At 34.2% G+C, this 6,249-nt stretch overlaps 1 long non-coding RNA gene across 4 annotated transcripts; it reads left to right on the top strand.

The window, feature by feature from the left end:
* Positions 1-391: 391 nt before the first annotated feature.
* Positions 392-3,504, top strand: LOC145128829 (uncharacterized). Of its 4 annotated transcripts, XR_013717119.1 has the most exons (5): positions 392-840; positions 935-1,056; positions 1,148-1,383; positions 1,967-2,046; positions 3,369-3,504. It is a non-coding gene; the product is annotated as an uncharacterized LOC145128829 (long non-coding RNA). The 4 variants fall into 4 exon arrangements; XR_013717116.1 differs by having other exon boundaries at positions 935-1,383; XR_013717118.1 differs by lacking the exon at positions 3,369-3,504 and adding an exon at positions 2,849-3,350 and having other exon boundaries at positions 935-1,383.
* Positions 3,505-6,249: the final 2,745 nt, after the last annotated feature.

Here is a 6,249-nt window from a genome sequence, read left to right as displayed (position 1 = left end):
ATTGAGAACGGTTTTTTGTAAAAATACGGACCAGATCGAACTGGCCGGGTTTCCCTAAACCACGGTTCGACCGCTTATGTCGAACCGGTTAAAACCGGATTGACCCGTTTTAATAGGGCTTGGATAGTTGGATACAAGTAGAGAACGCCAAAACAACGAGTCGTTTGCGGTTTCTTCAATGTTTTTCAATGTTTAAACTTTGTGGACATCAAATTATTGGTTTTATATGTTTACGTATTATACAGGAAAGTAAAAATATATAAAAATAGAAAAATATCATAAACCGGGGGTTCAACCGGTTGACCCGTGAACCGGTCATCACACCGGGCCAACTAAAAACCCGGTTTTTAAAACATTTGGTTGAGATCATAATAATGAAGTGTAATTTGCTTTTACTGTTCTTCTTGTTGTTCTTCCGAAGTACATTTCAACATCACCACCAGTTTCTCCCGTTGAATTCAAACGCAGAACGGGCTGCTCTGATCTAACTCAGAGCATCATTAGGTTTAAGAGCCATAGAATGACCTATAAAACCCGACCCATGCTTAGCTTAGATTGGTGTTCTATGTCAAGGTGGTCATGATGTTGGGATCCATATTTGAGCGTTTACGAGAACCCCACTTAGGAGTCGAAACCCTAAATTTTCAGTTGATGCTCTTTCCAATTTCACCAAATTGATTTCGTTTAATGCCCCAGGATTCTCACTTCCAGGTTCAATACCGAATTGGTTAGGGCTTCATCTTCAAACCCTTAAGTTTCTTCATCTTAGTTCTTGTGAAATCTCTGGTGCTATTCCTTCTAGTATCGACAATTTGTCTAATCTTAGTGACACTCTTAATGGTACAATTCCATCTACTTTGAGTCTGTTATCACATCTTTCAATTCTTTATTTATCCAAAAACTCACTTACTTGTTCAATCCCCACTCAACTCAGGAATCTGGCTAGTTTGATTGTCCTTGATCTGAGTTAAAATTCGCTTTCTGGAACTGCCCCCTCGGAATTTGGGAATTTGAAGAATTTAAAGAGAATGATGATTCGCAACAACAACTTCACAGGTGATTTTCCAGATACATTATATTCACTACCTGTTTTGACTTTTCTTGATGCATCTGATAATAACTTTATGGGATCTCTACCAAATCGTAGCTTGAACCCTAATGTTACCTTCTGCCCTTGGTTGAAACTTCCTTCGCCATGACTCATCGGAAAAAATTGAAGCAATGGAGGCTGTGTTCGTCGCCGATCGCTTGTGATTATATTAATTGTGAAGATGATGTTGGAAGAGAGTTTATGAGATCTATGGAGTACGATGTTATACTAAAAGGATTTTTTGGATAGGGAAAAGAGAGATCACGAGCAGAATTGGACCAATAAGGCTTCAGGTTATCTTCGATTACGAATTTATAGAGAGAGAGGGTGGGAGTCTTTTATTTAATAATTATTTTTACTTTTTTATTTTTTTTAATAACGAAAAACTTCATAAATGGTCCATGAGGTAGTGAAATGACGAAAATGTCCTTCAGTTAACGAACAAAAGATGACGGAGTTAGCAATAAGGACCAATCGTCAAAAGTTTTGAAATCACAGGGATCATCTATGAAAAATTTAAACCCTAAGGACTAAACTTCTGTAACGCCTGGTTTCTGCTATGCTTTTATTTGTAAATTATTCATTTTTATAGAGCTACTTGACGAGTTGGAAGCCCTAGACTCGGCGAGTAGAAACGAGTCTTGGATGCGGGTTTTAAGCTATCTACTCGACGAGTCGAGAGCCCTCGACTCGGCGAGTAGATCTGCCAGAGTGAAACCCTAATTTCGTGGTTTTGCACCCTATTTAAGCATCTTAATCCCTACCTTTTGGCCTCATTTACAGCCTTCAAGTCCCAAACCCTAATCCTCGAAACCCTAGAGCATTTTGTGAGTGTGAGAGCCATTCTTGAGTGATTTTGTGTTTTCTTGAAGCTAGAAGAAGAAGAAGAAGGAGCTAGAAGGTTCAAGGAGAAGATAATAGATCCAAAGATTTCCTTCCATCCTCATCACTTTCTGGTAATCAAGTCTCTAGTTTGACTATTAGTTCATTAGATCTCTTTAGTTCCATTTTATGAGAGTTTTGGTTCAAGAATCTAGATCTTTGGGACATGGACGTCCCAAGTGGCTTACCTTGCAGATCTAGAATCATTAAGGGTTGTTAAGGTATAAAGGTGCAAACTTTATGCCATTGGAGCCCCATGCAAGCCTTAAGGACGTTATTATGGCCTTTTAAGCCCCAAAAGGCCATGCATGGAAGTAAAGTCCGAGACTTTACGTGTTCATTGGGTGTCTAGGGCCTAGATCTTGATTTTCATGCTTTGGGTTGGAGTAATAAGGCTTGTGGACAAAGATCTACGTCTTAATGAACTAGGGTTTTAACTAAAATCATTAAGGAGGATTATTAGCGGGTAAAGTTGGAAACTTTACCCTTAAAGGGGCATTTACAGTGTGTAGAGGAAGTATGGACCTTGGATTTGGAAAGTAGAGGCTTAATCTGTTAAGATGGCCAAACAGACAGAGGAACTCGTCGAGTCCATAGTGGAACTCGACGAGTTGGATTGTGTTGTCCCGTTTTAGCTTAAGGTAGAACTCGCGACTATGAGTAGCCTGGGAACTCAGCGAGTCAGGGGGAGACTCGACGAGTTAGATCGCGATTCAGGATTCTAGGACTCGACGAGTTGATGGAGCAACTCGACGAGTTGGGTCAACCAGAAGGTTGACTTTCACCAAAGCGTTGACTTTGACCAGGGGTAAAATGGTCATTTTACCCTAAGGAGGATTATTAGGTTTTGACTAAGTGTTATTGTGATATTAATAGCCGGGGAGTCGTTGGAGCAGCCGTCGGAGATTCCTTACTCGAGATTTCAGCAGTTAGCTTTACGAGGTGAGTTTCCTTCAGTAGGAACGTGTCTACGGCACCAAGGCCGACCCGTTTATGTGATATGTTAGTAGCTGAGTGTGGGCGGGGCCCGAACCTCATAGTAGCAGAGTGTGGGCGGGGCCCGAATCTCGTAGTATTATTTGAGTATAAATATGTGACTGCTTGATAGGAATAGATATACTTGTTATCTGTGTGATACTTGTATGCATGTTAGTAGCGGAGTGTGGGTGGGGCCCAAATCTCCTAGACAACAGAGTGTGGGCGGGCCCCGAATCTCCTAGACAACGGAGTGTGGGCGGGGCCCGAATCTCCTAGATAGTGGAGTGTGGGCGGGGCCCGAATCTCCATGAGAGTGGGCGGGGCCTGTATCTCCTAGTTACATGTTACGTGTATGGTATGTGGTAGATTTGGGAGACTCACTAAGCTTCTTTCTTACAGTTTTCAATTTTGGTTTCAGGTACTTCCACTAGCAAGGGGAAGAGCTAAGGATGACTGCATGACACACCCCACATTTTATAGTATGGGATGTTTTAGACTCTGATGTTTTGACACATGGTTTTGATACAGTATCTTGATATGATGTTTTGGGAATACATGACTTGTGATTTTATTATGTTGCTGATGAATTATGGTTTTCTTAAATGATTCTAAAACAAAAAAAAATTGGACCGTATTTTTGGGATGTTTCAACTTCAGATCAAGGAAAACCACAGGGATCATCTATGAAAATTTTAAACCCTGAGGACTAAACTTCAGATCGAGAGAAACCACAGGGAGCATTTATGATGTTTTTTTTTAAATAAAAATAAAAAAAAGAAGATTGCGATATTCAACTATAAATAAGTCGGTCCTTAAAAAAGGGGCTTTTAGTTTATATTCAATTTTTTCTTAAAGTAAAAAAGTTTAGTTTTTGATTTTTATTAGTTTAAAAAACTGAATAATTATGAATAATTTATGTCCATCAATTGAAAATCTTTCATAAAGTTTATTTATCTAAGTTGTGGCTATGTTTTCATTAGGGATGAATAGTTTTTCCCAAATCCCGATCCCGTACCGGTACCAGTACCGAACCGTACCGAATTTGAAAATATGGGACGATACTCGGTACTCAAAATACATGAAATTCGGGATTCGGTACCACCGGTACCGGTACTAGTATCGAAAACCGGTACCATTCCCGGTACCGGTGATGTTAATTCGGTTCGGTACTCGGGATTGACTTTCGATGAAATTCGATTTTCGGGAAATCGGGAACCGGTACCGGTACTAGTACCGAAAACCGGTACCATTCCCGGTACCGGTGATGTTAATTCGGTTCAGTACTCGGGATTGACTTTCGATAAAATTCGGTTTTTGGGAAATCGGGAACGGTACGGGTCGGTACCGGTTCCGTCCCACGTTCATCCCTAGTTTTCATATATTTAATATTGGGTGAAGAATAAAATATAATTGAATATCTAATAAAAAGATTAATTTTTTAAAAATGACAAAAATTAAAACATTAAATGTGTTTATGGAAGTAAATTAAAATGTTATTTAATAAATGAGTTTATCTTAAAACACGAAAGTAATATATACTTCGAAAAATCTATGACTGATTGATGTAAAACAAGAAAAAGCTTGAATTAAAAGAAAGAAACTTTGAAAACAAAAAGGGTATTTGAGTGTTTATCGAAGATGTTTATTAATTTATTACGGTTTATTAGTTTTAAGGGATAATGTTATAAAAAGCCTTAAGTTTGGCAGAAAATGTCGGTTTTACCCTTCGGCAGATTTTTTGTTCGTTTATACCGCAAACTTGTCATTTTTTTGCCGGTTTTGCCCTTTTTACCTGCAATAGCAGGTTTCCAGGTTACCATGAATTATTTTTTGCGAAAAAACCCTTAAGTTTACAAATATTTTGCAAAAAAACCCTTAAGATTATAAACGTATAAAATATAAATATATATTCAAATTTTGATAAAACTAAATAATTTTTTTAAAAATTAAATGTCAAAAGTTTATATCAAAACTAATATAAGTTTTATTGAACTTATATTATGAAACCAAAATTGAAATATATTTTTAGCTTTACATACGGTAAATTTTATATTGGTTTGATATAAACCTTTTATATTTAAATTTTAAAAAAGTTACATAGTTTTATTAAAATTTGAATATATTTCTTAATTAATACTTCAACTTTTCAAAGCAAAACTAAAAAACGTCTGATAGTTAATAATTAAGTATGCTAAAATAGTTAAACATATGAATAATATGACATCAATTACATTCAATTAATTTTTTTAAAAGGAAAAAAAATATTTTATATGTTTAAAAGGTTTGTATTTCAGAAATAATAATGTATCATATTTTTTATATGTTAAAATACATAATAATATTATCATATATTTTTTATAAAAATATTATAAACATTTTAAACATCAAAAATAAACATAAACATTTTAAACGTATAAAATATAAATATATTTGTCTAATTTATTATATAAATATATTTACTTTTATAAAAAAATATGATAGTTTATTATTTCTAAAATACAAACATTTTAAACATATAAAATATTTTTATTTTCCTTTTTAAAAAATTAATTGAATGTAACTAATGTCATATTATTCATATGTTTAACTGTTTTAACATAGTTAATTATTAGCTAACAGACGTTTTTTTAATGTTTCTTTGAAAAATTTAAGTATTAATTAATAAATATATTCAAATTTTGATAAAACTAGGTAACTTTTTTAAAATTTAAATATAAAAACTTTATATCGAACCAATATAAAATTTACCGTACGTAAAGCTAAAAATATGTTTCAGTAGAAAACTATTTAGTTTTTTATCAAATTTTGAATATATATTTATAATTTATATGTTTATAATCTTAAGGGTTTTTTTGCAAAATATTTGTAAACTTAAGGGTTTTTTCGTAAAAAAATAATTCATGGTAACCTGGAAACCTGCTATTGCAGGTAAAAAGGGCAAAACCGACAAAAAAATGACAAGTTTGCGGTATAAACGAACAAAAAATCTGCCGAAGGGTAAAACCGACATTTTCTGCCAAACTTAAGGCTTTTTATGACATTATCCCTAGTTTTAATAGATATTTTTAATATGTTTACATTAAAATAGAAAAATATTAATCGACATAGATAAACAATTTTATACACTATTATATATAATTTAGGGATATATAAACTAAAATTTCAATATTTTCAACGATTTAACAAGAAAGTCTTAAACTTTATTTTTTTGATGGTAAGTCTTAACTATCGACAATTTTTGACATTCTTACCCTTTTTTTGCTAGTTGAACGGTAATTAGGACTTTAATGTCAATAAAA

This window comes from Lactuca virosa, chromosome 8 (assembly GCF_052849685.1).
Source record: "Lactuca virosa cultivar CGN04683 chromosome 8, Lactuca_virosa_CGN04683_v6, whole genome shotgun sequence".
NCBI lineage: Eukaryota > Viridiplantae > Streptophyta > Magnoliopsida > Asterales > Asteraceae > Lactuca > Lactuca virosa.
The sequence above is the reverse complement of the archived record's forward strand: the minus strand, read 5'-3'. Positions and strand labels throughout refer to the sequence as shown.